Raw genomic sequence first — 24,216 nt, forward strand, 5'->3', positions numbered from 1 at the left:
AGTAAATGATTACTGTGCGTTAATAAAATAATGAAACATGTACGTAAAGATATTTTTTCATAAACAAGAATCACATGACAATCTGCTGACGACTTCTGCCCGTGACTTCGTTCGCCTAGAAAGATTTTATTACAGAGTAAAATATATAGAATATTTTTAACGAATAAGTAAAAAGATTATTTGCCAGCTTTAATAAATAAACATAATTTGCAAATTGAGCGATTTTGCAGCACTGACTAAAAATATATTTTTACAAATGAAAAATCTCGTATTCTTATAACACGTTGACCATCCACACATATCACACATAATCCTTAAATATTATCTAGCTTCTTAAATTCCTCTTGTTTAACTATAACAATGAATATTTTAAGCAGAGTGTCACTATTAAAAAGACCAATACAAATAATACCAATAGGAATTAGGCACTCAGAAAACAATATTGTACATGTTCTACATAGTTACCTCATATGTCCAAACACAACCTATCATAAACGATACAAGCTCACGGATGACGTGTTTGAACGCAATAAAAGCGATCAAAACGTTCAGCGCGAGCCCTTGAACCAACTTCCCGCAACTGTGACACACGGACAGACACTCTGACCCTTAGTATGTAGGTTAAAGTCTAACTTGTTATTGAATCGATGGGTAATTTGTCAAGATTCTGAGAAAAAATATTACTTACACGTTCATACCTGTACGCGGAATAATTTGTGCTAAATAATGAAAGCTATCAACCTACCAAATTTTATTCGAATCGGTTCAGCAGTTTCCACGTAACAGCAGAAGAATGAAACACATTTTCACTTTGTCATAATCACGTAATATTAGTATGGGCTGCCAATAATCTATTTCTATTTCACTAATCATTTAAACTGATGTTTTTAAAAGTAAATAGGTACAATATGACTTTTTGGAAAGATTGGTTTTCACAAAAATATATTATCTTCAAAAAGTGGATCTAAGTGGTGTAAGATTGTCTCATAATGTAGTCCCACGACTACTAATAATAACAAGCAATTTCCGATCGCTGTCAGAATTTCCTGATACTAACTTGATAGACACGTCCTGCAACGCGTTTCCCTATAATCTGTACTAAGTATGGAAACGATAAAAAAAATGTATTTTAGAATACTTTAAACTCGCTGATAATTCTTACAAAATCTGTTGATAGTTTCGATAGTTGGTTGTGATGTAAAATCGTTCAAGTGTCGGATATCTACGGATTGTGAGACGGCGCGATAAGTTTAAAAAATAACATAAACCTGGCTGCCAAATGTAAGCAATTAGAAGAATTGAGTTAGAACTAAATTATTATGTAACATATATCTATAATTCCTGCCTCCGGAAATTTGCCCATTAATAAAATTAAATCCACCGACTAAGGTTAATCTTGTGTACTATTTCTACATCATCTATCAATTGTCATTGTATTGTGGGAAGGGTGGCACATCATTAACTGATAATTGCTCTTCGATTGATTGATTAACTCAACCTCATTCATTGTGTTAACAAGGTTAGGACTACGTGGATTTTTCAAGGAAGACTTTTCTTCTGCTTTTTTCATCATTTCTGTGTCTTTTCTTTTGCTTGAATTTCAACTAGATTGAAGATATGATTGACGGAAGTATAATGGCAAGTCTATAAGGAATTCCAGGATTTGTAGTTAGGATGTTGAGCTTATCCTGACTCTGAACAGTGGTTTAAGAAAAATCCAAACCTATATATACCTCAACGCTCATGAGAAAACTCATCGTGTGACGGAATAAACTCTAGATAACAAGCGAAAAAAAATACTGCTCTCTGTAAGTCTATGGGTCTATGTGCTAGGATTTTTTCATTTACAGACACAATTTTTTAACAAATTTAAAAGGTAAGGTAAGGTTTTCAATTAGTAGTGTTATCACAATAGCATACCATTACTTTTCATTTTTAATGCACTTTTTTCAGATGTAATTTATTAGAAGTCAGTTTTTTACTGTTATTGACTTGGACTTATAGTAATTATTTTAAATCAGTAAGCAATTCAAGGCGTAGTTCTTAATTATCTATGAGTAATGGTTTATGGCATCATTGTTTATAAAAGCAATCTGAATTGCGGAAAAAAACCTATGCAGCTGCGGTGCGGAGGATGGACGTGACCGACATACTTACAACTAAGTAATGGCGATACATCGTCCAAAATAAACAATAGTATCGTTATGAAACAAATATGTAGTAGTAAAACTACGATACTTTGTTATTATAGGTAGTAAAACTGTGACTGCAATAATGCAGGCTAGGGTTTCCTATGAGAGTATTTTCGATTTTAATAATAAAGCCTGAAACGAAATTATGTTTTCAATGATCAAGAACGATTTCAGTGTTTAGACTAACGTCAACTTATCATCACGGGCTTTACAGTATCCAGTCACTGAAAGCAAATCGTTTTCGAAAAAAAAAACCAGACAGTACATTCCTAAAACATCTTGAGCGACCAGGGACCGTTATTCAGTAATATTAACAAACGACTAATGAGTGTTTGTCTTTTAAAATTACAAAGATTTTTTGTCTATCTTGTCATTGAATATAAAAATAAAAAAATATATTTGATAGTCGCAAAAATATTTGCTCAATAGTCAATAGGCGAAAGTGGTAGCAAACGCTTCTGTAATGATCAATTCTATTCTCCTTGGTACAAGACTATTGCTAAACGCACTCACAGAAAATGAAACATGATCAGGAAAAATAATTTCAAATGGCGGGAACCTTCACGGCCTTCATATATCATGTGTCCAACAAGTAGAGGGTATAAATGACCAAGTATATGGAACCTTGAGACAGTGGCGAGAGCAACGTGGCATACGAAACAGGTGGCGACACTGGGTCATACTAGTCTAGGAAGGTTGGAGAATAATGACTACAGCCTTGTAAAACCTTAATAAAATGAAGATTTGCTTAAAAGATATGATTTGACGCTTGACTGTCTCCATGGTCTAGATCGACTTTTAAAGTAATATGTGTCTCTTCTTCATAGCTTTAAATCCTTCGCGTTGGATGTTTTACATACATATATTAGGATACGGGAATTAAGGGGAACATGTGTTTTATCTTGGTCTCGTCCTATTAATATAGAGTACGTTTCAGTAGAAGTCTGGAGTTTGGTGATGTGTAATAAAAAAACTCGCTGGTTTGCCCCATTTTACCTGGGATTAACATGGTAATGCACGAAACGGGGGTGTATTTTCATACTGCTATCGTTCTTCATCTACGGGTATCACGTGCAAGAAGTTAATATAAATATAAAAAGACCTATAAGATAGAAGGAAATATACTAACGAAGTAAGTATGGCCTTCTAATTAAAACTGTTTGAGGAAACTTCCATGAGCTTGTGGAATCAAGGCGTGTGTAGGAAGCTATGATCTAATCGTACTATCAATACAATAGATGATTGTTTCAGTGATTTGTAATGCGAACGATTTAATTAATAACAACGTAATTAGTTGCAATCTGAAAAACTATTGCTTCGCTGTACTTAAAGGACTGAATAAGTAGATACTTATACGTTTTTAAACATTTCCTTTCCATGTAACCAAACAAAGGGATGAGAGGGATGGGAATGGGATAACGACTACCAATACACATTGATTTATTTAATCAGATTATTATAGAGCCATATTTACAACATACGTTTTCAGAGTTATGAGCAGTTTTTTAAACCTATGCTTAAAAAAAAGGAATTATGAGAATTACGAAAAAAGAACAATTGTAAACTGTACCATAAAATGCGCCAATTCATAATTACTTTTTAAAGAATCACGGGAAATCATTCAGATACAAGCAATGGCACCAGATTGCAGAAATCAACCTTGCCGTGCCTGACAAGGAAGATGACTGTCTATTCATCACACAATTAAGAAATACGAAGGCTACTGTCTGTAGGCCTAGACTATTACACATCCGTATATTTAGCTTCAATTGCTTCAAGAATTCCGTTACAATCAAATTATGGTAATTATCATACACACTGGTTCACTATACTAGTTCCTCAGTGGTTCGTGACGTCATCGTGAGCCAGTCACGGTCATTGTCAGTGACGTCATTACGCACTTAATGCACTGATAGGGTCAAAGTAGCAATAGGCTGGAAAAATTCGTTGTGACCTTAGTGGGTGATGGGCAATAATACTACATTTATAGAACAAGCAGATTTTGTTTGGCTGTTTAGGACAAAGTACTGAATGGATTTTTATGATTTTTTTTATTGATAGATGGAGTGATAATTAAGCAAAGATTTAGAAAATAGTTTTTTTTCCATATTTTGTAAATTAACTAAAATATAATAATTTAACGATTGTAAAAGATGTGGAACATGCTGCACCCAAGTTTCAGTGGAAAAATGTTTGGCGCGTCTGCTAGTGTATTCATGTCAGAATAACGAAACTATATTATGATAATATGATCACAAAATAATATCAGATTTATTTCATGTTTTGAAACTTTTGTCAAAAGTTACTACGGGTAAAATAATTAATTTTAAATTGAATCCAATTTTGGAAATTTCCGCCGATTTTCGAACCATTTTAAATATATTTCAAAAAGCTAAATATATAGCTAAATTACTTGTAAAAGGAAATAGCACGAATACATAATTATAATGTATTATAATATTCAATGTTTACGTAAACACGTATATAATAGTGTCTGTGTATCCGGCGCGTGATGTATTATACTTTATAATGTATCGCAAGATCATCTTGTTTAATGGCCAACTTCCCGTGATTAGTTAGAACTAGGTATTGAACATCGGTTAGCAATTACTTGGTAAATCACTGTTTATAGAGGTATTTATTGAATAGGTAACTCAAAATAATTTTTATCATTTTCATCATGCCTAACTTTTGTATTTTCCTCCCCTTTGGCAGTCTCAGTTTAGTCACTCGTGTAAAGAAAAGATAGTAAACTAACGAGAATATTGTTAATTATGTTAGGGAAGGGGAGGAGGTGGAGGGAAAAGTCTTTTCGCATTATAGTAGTATGTATGAACTTGTTTAATATATTTTTTCTGCCTACTGCTACCAAGTTAATGGGTACGATTCCTTGGTAGACACAAAAAAGTTGTTCATGAGTTCCTCTGCCCAGAAGTTCTTTGTAATCCATTGGAATTACAGACTTTTGTGCTTCGGATATAACATTATCACTTAGTCTTTACTGGCCTTGGTTCTGTTCTGTCGTATGGTTAGTGGTCTACCTGGTGTCAAAGTTGTTCAAGCCGCCCGAAAGGCCTTTGACATGGCTTAACGACTGTTATCTTAGTGGACCACCGCCGGGACCGACTACTTACGTGCCCTCTGAAACACGGAGACACTCGGTTCAGATACCACTATGCGGTCACCCATCTATAGATTGACCGCGCCAAGGTGAGCGCACCTGGCTATAAGCGCTTCATACTCATAAAACCCTCTATTATGTTGATTCTCGTGCTTACGTGATAAAGATAAGTATCGCTTGGAATCAATAACAGGTGGTTCGCTGCAATGACCGGCGACCGACAATTATGACGTTTTATTATGACTTTGAACATGACCTTTTGATTGCCGTGACATAAAATACCTGCAATAAAGCCAAATTGGTAGGCAAAGATAATATCAGATTAATAAATTTAAGTTTTAATTAAGTTTTGTCACATCCTTTTACACAAATATCCTCTTCGTTTTATTGCTACCAATAATAAGTATGAGAATAAAACCTTTGTGAAATAAAAATGAAACCGCTTTTAAATAGAAATCAGGTAATATTAGTTAATATAGTAGCATTAGGTGAGGGTCACTTAAATCCGAAGATTAAACCAAAGGACCAAGTAATCTGCAGACCTTCAAGGGATTCAGTGACCGGCGGGCCCTACGTTCTTAAATATTTTTTTGATATAACTATTAAAACCGGAATTCAAAGTTTCGAATTTCTTGTAAAGTTTTATTTGAAAAAATCATTAACGATGAAAAGATAGCTGAAACTAAAACCTTCAAAATACGATTCTGAACTCAAAAACAAAAAGATAGAATATGAAAGCAGAGAGATGAAAGTGTCACAAGCTTTGTTATGCAGCAAGTCAAAGATGTCAATGGAAGAGAAATCAGTTTTAAGTAGAAATAATTTGAAATAACAAGTTTCACATGACTTGCTGGACATTTGAAAATGAACATTAAACGTATGACGCAATTTATGACCTGACACATGATGCTTGCTCACGAGAAACTATTTGATTTGACTTTTTAAGGAGTATTTTTTATCAAATTTTAATTGAACACTAAATATTTTAGGAAGGCTGTAGCTCTGGTTATAATTTCCACTTGATGAGACAGATTCTAAACTTCGTTTATAATTATAGACGCGTAGATAACACCCAAGAACATAATTTTATGTAAAACTATTTACCGTCAAGATGTATGAAAATTGGAGTTTTAAAAGGTGTTGTTTTGTAATTGTACATAAATTGTTTAACCCTCACTAACTCTCTGCAAGAACCAAGTGCAATTTGAAAGACTTAACCCCACTTCCAAAAATTGTCAAGTGTCGAACTACCGTCAGAGCTGTTGTTTTAAGCAGTTCCAAGACTTTAACTTTACCGTTTACTTTTTAGCAGGCCCCGAGTCCCGACTAAACCCAACTTGATATCTTTCCAAAATCACAAACACAACGTCCAAATGCCCATCCATCTATGGCCAATCCTCGCCAAACATAGCTTACCTCACATTTCCTAACGAGTGGGTGTAACTGGTTGTATCATGACGTAATTTATCGCTGTCATTTTGTTTTTTACAGCCAAGCACGTGTATTATGTGTCGTAGTCGTAAACTTATAAAGTAGTTTACATGATGACTGTCTAGGAAGTGTTGTCTTCCGCGCATGTAACATGTGTGAGCTCATAACTTAAGTTTGGATCTTACTAAAATAATACACACATACGTAATTTTACGCGTTTTCCCCATAAGGATAGGTACGGACCAAAGAATGCCTAGCTACGATCCTTACAAACTTCCCTGAGTTATCATAACTTTTAAACTCTCGCGTTGCATGTTTAATATGTAACAGGATACGGGAATTAACGCGAACACGCATTTTACCTTAAAATGCCTAACGTTTCGGCACAGGTTGCCTGCGACTGCGTTCGCGTTAATTCCCGTTCCCTGAGTTAGTATTGGACTATTTTATCCTGACTGAATTTCCTGACCAGTTTCACCAAAAATTGCGATTAAGTACTTTAAAATGGTTAATCAATTAACAGGTTAGTCTCCCTGCTACAACAATCACATAATTTAGTAGACTAAAAATAGTGGCTAGACTTAGCACAGAACTGTCGTTTTGGGTGCTCCTTTAGACACGGATACTTATTTGCTACTTCCTCTTGACTGCAATAAGCTTCGAAATATTATGCAGTTGACAACTATTAAATCATTTTCAGGCCACTATGCTATACATTGTTTTTTTTCTTTTTTTATAGTGATTAACATGTTACGTCAAAGCAGCAATGTATTGCATAGTTGCTATTAGGTTGAAGTTCACTAGTTGTCAACTGAGATACGTCATAAGGCCGGCATCACGCCAGCATATTTATTCCAGCGGGAATGATAAGAATCTGTATAATACAACTTTATTTACAAAAGCAACAGGCTTTAAATATAAATACTAAAGTTGAAGGTAAGCTGGAGGTCATTGCAAGCCTGTTTTTATAAAGCCTTATTGTTTCTGAGTCAATCAGTGCGAAAAATAAACCAAGGATACAGCGCGAGCGCTCAGATGAAGAGGGAACAAAGAATTTGATTCAATATTAATATACGAGTAGAACTAGCTTGTGACTGTGTTTACTTGGATACAAATTCCAGATTAAAAAGGTAGAAATTCAGATTTTATCAAAATATTTCAGTAGTTTGTGTGAAAGAGTAACAGAACTTTGACAAAAAAAATCTCGTTTCTAATAACAGGTAGGATAATAAAATGATATTGTGATCATATGTATCTCAAATAGCAAAGTAATTTTAATTTGCTTAAGGAGTTTCTTCATTATCACTATCTACTATCGCTTCCCGCGTCTGTCCCTATGTCTGTATGTATGTATGCTTTAAAACTACACAATGTATAGGGTGATTTATAAGGATGGTGTATGTGTGAAATATGAAAAGGTTATTTTTGTTAAATAACTTTTTAAAACAGGCGAAGCCAGGGCAGGCCACTAGTAGTATAAACATAACTTCACGCTATTGAACTCTTACGTATGCACTATGCAGGTACATTAAATTTTAAAATACAAGACGCTGCCCTCCGTCCTCTGTGGTATTATTGTTCTCAATATACGTAATACTTATGATCGAATTTGGCATCGGTTCCATTTGCTTACGTACTACAGTTCTATGAGCTTTACGAGCCACATTATGGCTAAGAAACCAAGTAGCCGTTAAAGTAAAGATTTTATGAATTTGGTTGAAGATTTCTACTATTTACGCCACATTTAGTAGTGTATACGTCTGCCCTAACTCGTTCCTTTTGGTTTTCTTTGGCTTAAAAACTTCTGTTTTAAGAATTAAATTACTATGTCTGCCACAAAGTGTTGCCCGAAATACAATACAAATGATTTTCCTTAAGAAAATCAACCCCATAACCCTGATGAACCACTAAGCTTCAAACAATATTCTTCAAGCTTTTTGCGAATGGTAGATAAAAACTACCACAAACTTTTCTTTGAAGTAAATGCAATGACTAATCAGTCAATTTCTCTCTCAGGAGTATAAGCAAGGGTCTTGTGAATATTGTCAAGTACTAAAATGTTATTGAAGAAAAAGTACAATTACGAAGGAGTTTATTGCCTACCATTGACCTTCAGTGTATGAAGTCATGGTTCCACTGAAGAAGCATATAATTATGAAGCCTCTAATTACCGAGTATTCCTTCGTATCGACTTTTTCATTATTGAATGTTGTACATAAAATATGCATGCTTTAAGGTGACTTGTTGAAAAAGTAATAGCTTATAAGTATGTACTGTAAACCTGATAAAAAATATGATCATCGTTTATAAGTCTGTAAAAAAACAATCATTGAAGCGATAATAAATAATAAATCCAAAAATCCTAAAGTAAGGATCTCCCGTAATAAGGGAAGGGTTGGCCTTGGGTCCACCATGCTGGCCAATTGAGAGTCGAGGACTAATTTAAATTAATTGGGCCAGCTCCAAAAATAAATTCGGTATCTACTTTGATTGGAAACAACAATAAAAAACAAACATCGCCTTAGAAAACCCATAGGCATGGTTTAGAATTCGTAGCTGAAAAAACAAGGCTTAAATCAGATGTTAATTGATCTTTTTTTTTCATTCAAAGCCTTAAATCACAGAAATAATAATAGCAAAATACCAGAAGCCAGTCACTCAAGTAAATTGCGCACTGAAAGAATATACACGGCCAGTAATTTTCACGATTACTATCAAGGCTTTTGCGCTTCCTGGCATATTTTTTGTCAAAATTATTATACGAAAAAAGTATCATTATATTATTATGAATTCTATTGTTGGATAAAAAAATGATTTTAAACATAGATACTTACTGAATTACTGATGATTTTGTTCCAAATGATCTAATTTTACGGTTAGCTGGTGTAGCGTCTGATATCCGAATGATAGCGATAACCTTCAGATAGGAAACACAATGGATGTCGGATATATGCTTCATTAAATTCGGATATTATATGATAAAGATAAAAATATGATTGTAGTAATATGAGGTATTTTGGCAAATTGCGTGTGTTTAGTAGTAATTTGTCATTTGCGAGTAGATTTAAAACAGATTTTTCATGATATCGTAATGTGAATATATTTTTTTGCTGGTTGGAAATAAAAGCAATTTGCGAGATTAATCTAGAAGGTATTGTAGACAAAATTTTGTTGGTAGTTTACCCACAGAAATACTTGCTTATACCAAAGATTAAAAATATATATTTTAGTCAAAATTTGGGTCTTTTCATTTTAAGTACAATAGTGAATATCTTAAGAAAATTATATCGGAAGGTGTTTTTCCTTGTCAATTGCAAGGTAATCATGTTTTTGGTAAATAATTCATGTTCATCTTTATTCTTTACAAACCATATTTGTCTATAACCTTGTTAAACCACGACTATAATAAGACAACTTAATAGAATGTCTGGTATGCAAAGTTCTTTGCTGGCGAATGTACACGAAATGTACAATTTGCAATATAATTGTCCCCAGGGCTTATACAGCTTACAGTGAACTGTTTGGTATACCAACTTATTACTACTTTATTTTCGAAATACACTGAATTCTCTACTAAAATCTACATAAATCGTGCATACCAAGGCTCCCCTCCAAGTTGTGGGACTATAGTATGGTTGTTGTTGGCCTCTAAACATATATAATTTGAACACCATTAGCAAAAACAAACGTACTATGTCCATGTTTACAATTTACAAGGTTGAGTCAAATATATACAAATTCGCCTTACACTGTTGTTACTACGAAATAAAGCAATATTTTATACAATATAGGTAAACTACATTCTTTGGTAATTTCTGGGTAATGACTGTACAGGAACCGAGTAAGTGCTTTTATAGTTTAGCTGTTGACAGAGTAATAGAAGTGTAAGGGGCGGTAGCAGGCGCTCGTAGCCATTTGTGCTCACTGCTCACCCGTCGGTAAACGATCTGTGGGGTTAAGCAACCGTTGGCGCGGTCATTCTATAGATGGGTAACCGCATAGTTGTATTTGAATTAAGCGTCTCCGTGCTCCGGAGGGCACATAAAACGTCGGTACCGGTTGTTGTCAACTAAGATAACAGTCGCAAAGTCATGTCAAAGGCCTTTGAGGTGGATTGAACAACTTTGACACTAGGTTGACACCCAAGGTAGGGCCCCCCTAGGGGGGGCGAGCCGCGCATGGCGTGCGTCTTGCGGTACTAGCTTATTGCGGTTATCCCAGCGCACGTCTTTGCGGAAGCGGTTGGACACTCGTCAGGTTTTTAGTGGGCTCTACGGCGGACCACATACCCCGTTTGCGCAGTCCCAGTGCGACGGGGACCTAGCCGGTGGGTCGACTTACAGCGACCCCGATTGGTTTCCCTGACGAAAAAAAAAAAATTAAAAAAAAAAAAAGGTTGAAGAAGAAGAAGAAGAAAACCGTTTGTTTCGTCACGGCTAGAAGTCTTTTGAGATTACATTTAACTCAAAAATCCGAGTTAAAAAATAAGCTAATTACTTATTGTATACAGTTCACAGTTGTCTTTTCTTGATACAGAGAATGAAATCTGTATACTCTTAATTAAATTCCTCAGTTTAAAATAACCATTGTAAACGCAATAAGACGTGATATTGTCACAGTATTACGAAATAATTACACAGAAATCTTCCACAAATATTCTAATACCTCCATGAATGACATCCCGTGATGTGAATGCACACAGATAACGAGTATTTGCGCTACAAATCAGTTTGAGATAACGAGATAAGGAGAGATTTATCTCAACGCTATTGTTGAGATTATCACTAACTGTTTATTGTCTGGCTTTGTTATTGTAAAGGGTTGTATATTGAATGAGGTGCTAACCTTTTACGTATTGTATATTTGTTATTACTTTACATTTGCGGCATGAAGGCTTTATTACATCATTTCATAAAAATAACTGATGGGCAAGATTTAACTCGCTTGTATAATTACAGCACTTTAAGGAATGACTTTTAAAGATATAAATAGTTTATTTGATTATCGATGTTCTATTACTTTCATGTTAAATTTCGTAGCAAGAATGCTGACAGTCTATACCTAAAAGTCAGTAACGAATAAGTTAAGTCAGTAAGTCAGTAAACCCGTAGCCAGTTGCGCTCACCGGTCGGTAAACGATCTGTGAGTTAAGCAAACCTTGGCGCGGTCATTCCGTAGATGGGTGACCGCATAGTGGTATTTGAACAGGGCGTCTCCGTGCTTCGGAGGGCATGTAAAAAGTCGGTCCCGGTTGTTGTCAATTAAGATAACAGTCGTTAAGCCACGTCAAAGGCCTTTGGGCGGCTTGAACAACTTTGACACTAGGTTGACCTCTAACCATACGATAAGAAGAAGAAGTAACGAATATCCGTACTTCCATAGAAATAAAAAGTTATTGAAATTAAAGTAGTCAAGAGTTTATTTATTTATTGTTATTTTATTTCTTTAAAGACAACTTCCGCACTAAGAATTGCTTTTGTAAATGTCGCGGGAGCTTTTACAAATATACAAATACCGTTATTTGACAAAGTACAACCAGACCCGAAGCAATCAGTTGTAATGGAAGCCTCTTAAAAGGTAACATAAAATCAAAAACAAATTGTAATTTAAAGGTGCCACGCAATTATCTATTCAAACATAGTAAAATGAGTGCAAAACCTATATTTACTTCCCATAGTACGGATTGATGCAACGTTTGCGCGTGTGTTACGTCAACTGTCTGCAACAGGCTTTACAATATCGTCTGCGCAAGAGTATTATAAAAGATGTGTTTGTACATCTGAATATTGTTTGTCAAATAGAGCAGTCGTTGGTAAATTGAGATTTGATTGAGGTTATTAGAGGGTATGAAAAATGGTGCGTGAATTTTGTAACTGCTCGTGATAATTGCTGTGTGCAATTTGTGCAATTTGCAGTTTGTTGTTTGTTTGTTCAATTGGTTACAAGCTTGTATAAAAAGATGACGGAAAAGCTCACGCTGTCGCAACTAGTCTTTATAGCTGGAAATCTAGCAATCGAATTAGGTAAAATTATGTTTTGTAAAATAAAATCACGCTACGACGTATAGTAGCGGAGTAGTCATAATGAAAGCCGGTAAGTCTGTGGTTTTGTGCTACTGTCACTGCGTGGTGAAGGTTCGATAAAATACATTTTCACTCAGCTCCCTAAAGTAATAGTTTCTAGTTGTATTTTGTGTCTTTTATTTGTATTTTTTTAAAGTTTCAACACAAGCAAAACCGAATATTAGAAGGTAAGACAGTCTCTGACTATCTGAATATAATCCTACTGATATAATATATGTGAGAGTTTCATCATCTATATATGTCGGTAACTCACTTACGCCAAAGTTACTAATAGAGGTAGAGTTTAATTGAATTCTTTAGGGTTTATTTAGACAGTTATAATGTCCTCCTAGCCGATATACAGCTACGGCGGTCAGTTTCATTGAAACTGGCCATCTGTGCAGGACTTTGTTTATAGTGTCCAAGTGTGTGCACAATACACAGGTTCACTCTCTATTCCATCACTCTCATAGTCTGGTGGGACGGATAACCGACACGACCAGTGAAAGGTCAGGCGCAGGACCGACGGCTTTACGTGCTCTCCGAGGCACGGAGGTCTTCAACCTCAACTTCCCAACTCCGGGCAATCTCTAAGAAATTCTTAACAGAAAATCTCAGAAAATACTTTTTGGCCCGACCCAGGATTCGAATACGAGACCTCTCGCACGGCAGTCGCATATACTACCGACCGCGCCACAGAGGCAGTTACAAGGTAGTTGAACACCCGCGATTAAACAATGTTTTCAAAAGTCAACCCTTAATCTGCTAAAATAGGACACCAGACTTTGTATGAATGAGTGTGTCACTAATACACTCTACAAAATAGGGCACAGGGCAGTAAAATCAGTGTAATTGTAAAGCAAAGCGTGTGCGTCAGTTGTGTCAGCGAGTGCTGTTGTACCGGACGTAAACAATACGAGCCGAGGGCGGCGCGGCCAAGGACATCTAGTCTACGCAAGAAATATCTATGTACAGAAGTTTGTCTATACGGTGAACTTATAGTTGACGATTCAGGATAAGGAGTTGTTCCATTTAAAAAGTTTTGTAAACTAAATATGATTTTAAGTTTGACTATTGTTTAAGCTTATTGGAATTAAATATTTAAACATTTAAATGTTTAAGCAACATTTAAAAAGGAATTAAAGATATGTTGAAGTTTTATTCGTAAAACCATAATTTTACTAGAGCAAGCGCTAAAAATCGAATCTGCGTGGCACTTCTTTACAACTTAAGTTGTGATGTTTTCAAAAGAGCAATAGTTTTTCACATATCTACATATATTATGTGTTATTACAAAATAGCAAAGGTCTCAATGGAGTCAATTCAATCGAAACAAATCCGTACAATACTTCTGTATCATCTATTTTGTGTGGTCACTGCAGTTGTACAGTCGTAGAATTCTGTTCAGTCGCCCATTAACCTCTCAGTTAAGAATTTCCTACGACATGACGTGATCTGCACTACAATGGGCATTAAACTATAACTTATTATTAAAGTCCAAGGCTCTATATAACACTTTATCAAGCACAGATGTCTTCTTACTACGGGTGGCAATTGGTCATTTGTACGGTACAAATACACTAGACATTTTGTTTGACTCGCTAGGATCAAAATTGCCACTCCTTATCTTGGTATCCGGGATGATGAGAAAGATGGACTCTAGAGTATGAATTTCCATGGCCTTAGTCTCAGGTTCACTTTTCAAGACGTGCATAGTGCTTTTGAGCTTTCACTTAAGGTTCTCGCTAATCAAGTAGTTTGCTAGCCCCCTATTACATGAGTCCAACATTATATAAAGTAAAGTAAGTATCAGCCCGTGAAACATCGGCCAGAAAATAAGGTATTGAAACCTTAAGATTTTCAATGCGTTTAAAACCCGTTTGGTAATTTAGTATTATCAGACATAAGTTATAGCTGTTTTTTAATCTATATATCACATACACCATCTACCTGCACGTCGATTAACCACACAACTGAATCAATATCCTAAGCTAAACCTAAGTGATGTAGTTAATAGTAATTACAATGCAAACAAACTACTTAAAAAGGACATCAACGCGCGCACAACAATAACAATAACGTGTTTGTTTCTTTTAAAGATAGCTCCCGCAATAAGAATAGCTCTTGTATCACGGGGATTTTGACAAACATACAAACAAGGGAGACAACGAAAAACCAAACAAGAAACAACTGTGGATCGATCAAATAAATCGAACTCACGACCTCTCGACGCAATGGTAGCGGTACGACAAGTTATTCACAGGACGTTACTCCATTGTTTATAAGGTCAAAAACTATCGATTCATTGGAATGTACCGAAATAGTCACAGCACTCACGACACGCCGCACGCGTGATACGCATACATTAATGTTTCATGGATACCACCTACTCTGCAAACGTACACAAAAATGTATAAATAGTTGTACTAATTCGATCTATTATAAATAACTTCGATGAATTATAAATGCGAAAGCTAAAACTAGAGTTGTATTGGGTTTTTAGTTTTTGAAACGGATTTTAAAGCATAAATAATTTTAGTATGTAAATTATTAAAGGTTCCTAACTAATTGCACTGTCGAGAAATAAAAATTGATGTCTATGAGGACTTTTTTATTCCCTTGATATCCGCATAAATATAATTAATGCAAAAGCCTATTTGTCAGCCTTAAACGCTAAACACTTTGAGGAAACAGTTTTGGATTAAGTTGCAATTATTGCAGTTAACCCATATTGTTTTTTTTTATTAGCAGTTCGTTTCCCAAACAATAAATATATAAATAAATAAACCACTAAACTGTATTTCATAGAATGTAGCATAAGGAAAGTTAAAAGGGCTTAGGATTAACCATAAATAACTATTTAATGTCAAAAAAGTACTTAGGATCAACCTTATGTTACACTTTGTGATAAAAAAGCAGACAGGATAAGTCACAGCCTTAATCTAGTATTTAATAAATTGTTCTAATCAAATGTACGTTATAGCGTTGTCATTAACGCATACCCAAATAACCGTTGTTATTAGATAAATGTATGACAAAATAACAAACACTAGCTGTCACTAATAACGATTCATTAACGTAATTATAATTAGTTAAATTGAAGTGTTACACGAATGTTATTTTAGTTTATCGAAAGCGAGACTGATGTCTATTGGATTTTGTTATGGTGTATCGTAAAATAATTTTGAAAGAAAGTGTTTTTACATTTTTATATAAAGTTTTAGGAAAAATTATGATGCGACCTTTTTGTACAGTTGTCTCTTTCTCTAGGAGATTATACAACAGCCAAACACAAAAAACTATAGATAGTGAAGGCAAGATACAACATAATCTACAATATAAATAAACAAGGCCTATGTAGGTTTTAAAGTCTCATTCATTGCAATCATGAGAATTTCAAAGCTTAAATAACAAAACAAGAGCATTTCATAGTGCGGGAGTTGTCTTTTTTAAAGAAAGAAAAGAAAACAACTCGAAAATAGAAATTTACAACAGAATAATTTAGAAAAAAAGTTCTCGTGGGTGCAGGCAGAGGCTAAAGAAATCGAATTCGACAGATATTTTCTGCGCCAATACATTTTGTCATACAGAATATATCGAAATCTAAACAACAAAAGCTATAATATAGTAAAAGCATCATCAGTGTAGCGTTGATGACGTAACACGCGCACGTTGACCGTGACCGCGCGGCGAAAGTGTGGGCGGAGACGCGACCGGCGCCGGCGCAGCACACGACGACGCGACTCGTCCCACCGGTACTAGGCCCTAGTGACTCACTATAACGAATAACTAGTTGTGATATTATGCTGCTCTATTGTTGCTACCGTTTTTTATGAACTGCTCCTTTGGTCCATCGCCGAAAAGTCAATATTATATTAAAAAAGAAGAAAACATAAGTTACTAGCTGACCCGCATAACTTTGCTTGCGTCACATAGAAGAGAATGGGTCATAATTATTTTCCCCGTTTTTGTAACATTTTTCGTTGCTACTCCGTTCCTAAGGACCGTAGCGTGATGTTATATAGCCTATAGCCTTCCTCGATAAATAGGCTATCTAACATTAAAAGAATGTTTCAAATCGGACTTGTAGTTCCTGAGATTAGCGCGTTCAAACAAACAAACTCTTCAGCTTTATAATATTAGTATAGATTAGTATAGATATAGATAACTAGTTGTGATATTATGCTGCTATTGTTGCTACCGTTTTTTATGAACTACTCCTTTGGTCCATCGTCGAAAAGTCAATATTATATTAAAAATGAAGAAAACATTACTTATAACTATTATCTTACAACTATTAAGAACATTTGGTGTATTGCTGAGGTAATACTATTAGTTACATTCCGTAGTCTCCTCACTAGGCAAGCCTGTATGGTGGGGTGTGTTACCATTTTTGTTTAATTGAATTATTCATTATAAAATAGAGTATAAATAATAATTTAATTATGTGCTGCCTCAGTATTGGATTCATTTCCTTTTAATTTGAAAAATAAACAGTTTTTGAAAAATGTACTAAGACATTTACCCACGTCATTTTGATGGCCATAGATACTATCTAAGTTTAAACACCTTCTTTAAAGTACCCGATTCTCTACTACTATCGACTACCGACAACCGGCTAGCCATCGAAATTTTGACATTTAGAATGTACTGCCAAAATGTTTCCTACGACACCCGTCAGAGGCGCTGATCAGATTTTCATACAAAATTTCTCTATGACAGTTCGGCTGTCGGTAGTCGATAGTTGTAGAGAATCGAGGCACAGGTCGTATTATTTTTCGACTTTTCGACAGCGATAAGCACTAATTACCTTTATTTGTAATTAATTTACTTTGTAAGATACATAATTTAAATAATTATATTGCGGCTATTTCCTATCATTACCGAGACATTAATTTTATACGATAAATTTATTAGGTACCGCCTAGGGTGTATTGCAAAAACTACTTCCTTCGAGTAATTCTAAATATCAAATGTTGGTTAGTTGATATTATCGAAGCTAAACAAGCGAGCGTTTCGACATTTGTGTTATTAATAGTAAACGAGGAATCTTATATTTAAATATAATCTACTTATATTAAATACCTGATATTGGTACAGCACTGATGCTCGGACATACCTGCAACAAAAAGAAAAATGTATTAGTTGATGAAAATATTGCCTTTCCTTATTTTTATAAGTTTTCTTACTTCATAATTCTGTTTTCATAATAACAATGTCAAGGTTTAATTATACCTAAGCGTTGCTAATCTCTATAGATTATTATTTTTTAAATCTAATGTCCGTAACCATCAAATTTTCGAACGTATGGGACACAAAGTTCTAATGCTACCCTCGTTTAATTGCCAGTCATAGGCATGAGCCATTTAATTAAAATGTTGAAACAGACCAATTATAAATATATTTATACAATATAGTCAATCAATACTATATCAAAGTCCTAATATAAAAACAGACCATATAAGGTGTTACACTGGGCAGCAACAGCGAGTGAATGTGTCCCGCCGGACCGCGGGCCCCTTGACACCGATCTGTTCTCGCTGAGGGCTCTCGTACACCTATCTACTTTGTCTTGATACCTGACAAAGGTATCTTTTGTTAGATACCTTTATTAGATGAGGGTTGAAAGGTATTGTAGTTAATTAACCTAGTTATGAACTGAGAGTATCACTAGCGACAATTAAGATGTAGAAAGCATTTTTCTTTTATAATATAATCAATTAGTTACAATGTACACACGTTAAATTAGTAGTCCTCCTACTAATTTAACGGTAGACAAAAGCCCAATAAGGCCACTTGCTACGTTCCTCACAATCGCTTCACTTCGCTACAAATTGCTTTAATGGTGGATACAAAAACAGTTAATCGTAACTATTTTCTAATTCCGAGAAATAGACTTCGTAAAAGATATAGATACAGAAACATGCTTGTCAGGTGCAACGCAGAGTAGATACAGACAACCGAAGAAAAACCACACATACAAATTTATAAAGAGGCTTTTATCCAACAGTAACACAATAATAATATGCTAGTAAAAATAATTTTCTAATCATTCATCAGTCATTTTCCATCGCCTTTTAAATATATTTGAAGTGTTATAAGTACGTACATAATAGAAAAGAAGAAAACACTCATTGGCTAAAGGACGTCACTGAAAAGTCCACAAATAATTCAGCGACATTAAAAAAAACGCTCACGATTTAGTCATAAAATACGGCACCTCACCTCTAAATGCACCCGTGTGTTGTTGCCAAACACAACACGCTGAAATGTACTCTTTCATAACAATAATGGGTAGCTTATCAAATTGGATAAGTTTGAAGTGAGTTTTAGTGTTAAAGACAGGGGCACAAGTTATTAAATGTTTTGTTAGGTTATGTTTTAGATTTTTTTTTGTTGAAGGATTCCCAGAAAGAATAAAGTTTTGGCACCTATGTATTGATATATAGTTCCCTATACCGTATTTTGTGATATCAACCAGGCTATGTTGGTTGCCTTGCTTGAGAACTAACGAAGCCAAAATTTGTTCTGAAAAGACGACTGCAGACGGGGCAGATAATTTTGGATATTCCAGCCAATGTCAGATCTATTGCTTAGACATGCAAAAAGTCAGACAACTTTTTTATTGCAATCTTCCACATTCCACACATTTGCCGCTTAATTTTCGCTCTTTGGGCAGCTTATACAATTTATATTCCAGGTTGATCATCCACAAGAAAGAAAGATTGCTGCAACTTATTTTTGTGTATAAATACTGATTTACCAACACATAATGAAATAAATTAAGATATAGAAACAAATCTTTATCATACCAGTTCCAATACAATATTTAAACTGTCCCAAACTGTTTCCTCTCATCAGCAGCTTCATAATACAGGTACAAACTGCTATTCTGTCGGCCACCTCGCTTTGTTTGCGAACTGTCACTCACTTCCTGAAGCCTTCGCTGATGTTATAATCTCTGCAGCCGTGGTATTAGTGCCGTCAAATATTTGACGGGTTGGGACGCTAATTCTTTAAGGCCGTAGCGATTATGACGTTTGGGTGTAGTTGGAATATAGATTATATTGTTTGAAATGGTGTTTAATTGTTGAATCGCTTCTTAAAAGCTTCTTTCTACATTCCTTTCCGAAATTAATCTATTTTACTAATTATAGTATAGAATACGATATTTTTGAAGACGGATGGTAAGAAACTTGTGTAAGGTCTAATAAATTGCACACATTTATAAAATTATTAGATATATGAAATTTGAAAAACTACTTAGATGTAACTAAGCCTTACTACAGTATTTTTCTGCACTATACACACTCCACATTTATCACTATTGTTTTGGAAATGTTTGAAAATAAACAATTGAGTGAGGTTCAACTCTACGTTGTCCAAACACGATTACTGGAGATTTCTCTAGAGCTTTCACTCAGAACACTGAATATTCAAATACCCTCTCATTTAAAAGTTTATTGAGAATTGGAATACACTGAACTTTTATAGGAATGGTAGGTAAACAAACGATTTCAACATCGCTACTTTTGAACGTCTCAACAACAACCTAGGTTAGTCTAGGATTGAAATCTTCAGCAGAAAGTTTTTGTAGAGATCTTGTAAAATAACTTCCTCTTCGACAAAACAATATCAATGCCTCTGCAAAAGTTTCAGGTACGATCCCCAACGGGCGGGAAACCAGAAGAAAACAAACAAATGTTGTAATCGGGAATTCGAAACCATGTTTAATGGTTTTGTAGACGTCTGATGACGTAGTTATGATGTTGAAAGCAGGTATTTTTGACAATCATGACGTCATTATGAAGTTACAAGTAGTACAATCTGAACATCAAGCAAAGCAAAGTAAACATTTAATCCACCTTCCATGACTTATTCAGAATACATAGCAAGTTAGAAACATTGGAAAAACCTTGAAATAGTTCATTTATCAACAGTCCATATTCAGAAATGCTACCAAAAGTTCAAAACTTGCTTACTCACATAACTAGCTAATATTTCAGTATTCTACAAGCTAACAGTTACCGAGGTAATTTGGCTAAAACATAGGCGTGGCAGTTCCGTGGTCACAAATATTAACACGAAACTGACTACGCCAACTGTTTACACGTATTACACGAACACTGTGATATAATGCTCAGCTAGTTCACGGTCGGAATGCTACCGACCTTTTTAAATAAAAAATCACGCACATATTTGCGAGAGTTAACAAAATACCCAACAATTCTTTAAGAGGGTGACACATACTCGCACCCCTATCATCCTGTCCTGCGGAGCTCCATCGTCTCCATCGGTGTATTGTCTACACCCAAGGTTACTTAACTTACCAATAAATCACAGGCCGGTGAGTAATCCACACAGATCATTATTGTAATAATCATAATCAAATGTGACTGAACTATAATTTTATAGTAACTTTTTGTCATATTTTTATGTCTCCTTTGCATGCTACAACCTACTTAGTTAATGATAATGAACATTAACACGAGTTTAACTAAATAGTTTTTAATGTGTTATGTTGTAAGCTTTGTTTAGGTTTCGTAATATCATTGCACCTTTTGCCTCTCGAAATGAGAGGGTTAGACCTTGGTATAAGTCATTTTTTGAGAGAATTGACTTCGCGATTGCAAATAAAACGAGTGACTATTTTAATGATTGTAGCTATCAAAATAGCGCATAGAGTATACTATTATAAAGAAAACCTGTATTTGCCTTTTACGAAAATTGTTTGAAAAACCAAGACATGATTTTCAATCTGTTATTCAAATCTGGCACTAATTGAATCCAGTAACATGACTGACTAACATACACTGAAATGACATGAGTTTTAAGCCTCATCCCTCATTATTCGTCATATGTATTCGAGTGTTTTTTGATGGCCCTCGATCGTCCCTTTTAATACCAAATTAAAAATAAAAAGAAATCTAAAAAAGTCTAGGGTGCAGTGTCAGTAACCTCACTTAATTTTATTCTATTGTCTAACTGAAAGAATTTGAAATTACTTCTAATGATTGTTTTTTGGTCATCGTCACGTTTTGTAATCGTAAATCTTTATCATCAAATAGTCCCGCTACTCGTCATATTACACGACTCACATAGTTCATCAAAGTATTCATCACACTACAGACAGTATATAAACATATACATATGTACCTATGAACAGTGAACAATTGAGCCGAGGTAGCGGAGCGCAGTGACCCGAGCTCGCGTGCGCTCGTTAAAACTCACTTTACATACAGCTAATGCATCTACAGATATAATATACCGATTGTATCTCTACTATCTTAAGTAATTAGTTTACACGAAGGTTTGTAATACGATAATACAAACGATACATTTTTATATTTGGACTAGCTGACCCGGCAAATGTTGTATTGCCATTTAAATAAAAATAAAATAGTGTCACTTAGGGGTATGAAAAATTGATGTTGGCCGATTCTTAGAGCTACTCAATATGCTCACAAAATTTCATTAGAATTGGTCAAGCCATTTCGGAGGAGTACGGTAACTAACATTGTGACATGGAAATTATAAATACGTATATGATGAATATAGTTCGGTCGTTAGTGTAAACGGTAAACGGTAGCGCAATTCTACCCCTATTGACTGTGAACAGCCTTTTAGCTATCAAGAAATCTCGTATTAAAATCTTATCAGCGCCTCTAGCGGACGCCGATGGAACTATTTTTGTAGTAAATTTTAAATGTCTTTCACTAGTACAGACTGTACAAAATGGACGGTTATTCTCAATTTAATAAACAGTAATTATGCCATATTAAAGACTTATAGGTTTGTTTCGACAAATTGATGCTGCGTTAACAATATTCGTTCCGAAAAATTGTAATCATTTTTTAATCGAAAATTTCACAGTCGATATAAATTAGGTTCGTCTTTTATGAGTCTTTTGCTGTTTTATTGCCTGATTTTACTTGTAATAAAAGTGGATCTGTAGGGTGAAAGTAAATCGTGATAGATCAAAGTCCAAGGTATCGGGCACGATTTTAAGGTTTTACTTTTGATAAACGTACTGTTATAAAAAGAACATTGTGTCTTTTTTTACAAGATTCGAGAAATATATTTGCGAAATATGTTGGTACCTACTTTGTTGTTTCTACCGATATTTGAACCAGTAGCTATCCTGCCTTTTTTCTCTCTTTCTACAAATACAATTTCTAGTGTCGATGAATAATTTATTTGGTTATTGTAAATAAATTGAATTATTTTTGTAAGTAATGTTAATTTCTATTATCGATACTCCCTGTCCGCCTCTTCTACGTGCTTAAACCAGTGAACCGATCTGATAAAATTTATACAAAGAGAGTTTAAATCCCGAAAAGAGGATAGTTTTTATCCCAAAAATCAAACAAGAACGTTAACTAGTAAGCCCTATACATTCAAAACTCGAACCCAACATATACATAGATCAACAGACTTTCCCAAACCGCTAGACGAAACTAAATACTCATCCCTGAACCATTGACCTAATCTCCAACAATGGTGTCTGCTCTACAGCCTATATTAGCGGCACAGTTATCCAGTCACTACGACTGCTCCAATAAGGCTGTGTCGTAAACCGTCTGACCTGCATTCACACGTCGTGGTCAGACTGCTAAGCTTGTGTACAGTTCATTGTAACTTGTGTACTATCATTTGTATACTTATATTGAGATGTTAACATTTTGGAAGGAATTTTTTGAATCTTTGAAAAGGTTTCTAAGGTTTATTTGAAAGGAAGAAAGTGATTCCAAAAGGTTATTTAATACTTTCGCGAGATAACTTATGCGCGGTACTACAGAGTATCAAAAGTTTGTTATTTAATATTCATTTCAAAAAATTGTGCCTATCGAACACGCTAGGGGCGCTGATTAGTCATTCGTTAAAATATCTCGATAGCTATTCGGTTGTCGATAAACAATAAATTTAAATTTAAAATATCCTTTATTTTATTAGCTTTGCACCAAGCATTTAAAATAGTCATATTATACTTTTTTGACCGCTCAATAGTGTTATCAAATCGCACCTCTAAAGTGAAGATGTTTTTGTATCAAGTAATCCGTAAATATATTTAGCAATAATCGTAATATGCAGCGGTATCGAAAGATTTAATTGCACAGTTTAAACTGCAAGAAAATCTATCGTAAACCAAATATATCCGTTTACAGTTGTATCGGGCTTGATATGGGATTACAAAAACACCTCTCTTTTCCAGTATGTTATGATTTTAGTGATTAAACAATAACTATAGCGTTATAAAAATAATTCTTTCAAAATTGCTTTTATATATTTCTTAGAACACTTATTTGACAGAACCAATGAAATATAGCAACAATAAAATCGTAAATTTCCATCAGTGGCACGCAGTTCTGAGATTTATAGCTAAGGATAGGCTCAATCAAGGCAATTAGCA

General features: G+C 34.7%; 1 protein-coding gene across 1 annotated transcript in view; it reads right to left on the minus strand.

Annotated features, from left to right (window-relative positions):
- The window catches only part of LOC142974073 (phosphatidylcholine:ceramide cholinephosphotransferase 2-like), a 149,158-nt gene that overhangs the window by 89,712 nt on the left and 35,230 nt on the right, over positions 1 to 24,216 (minus strand). The window lies entirely within an intron of this gene.

This window comes from Anticarsia gemmatalis, chromosome 7 (genome assembly GCF_050436995.1).
Source record: "Anticarsia gemmatalis isolate Benzon Research Colony breed Stoneville strain chromosome 7, ilAntGemm2 primary, whole genome shotgun sequence".
Taxonomy (NCBI): Eukaryota; Metazoa; Arthropoda; class Insecta; order Lepidoptera; family Erebidae; genus Anticarsia; species Anticarsia gemmatalis.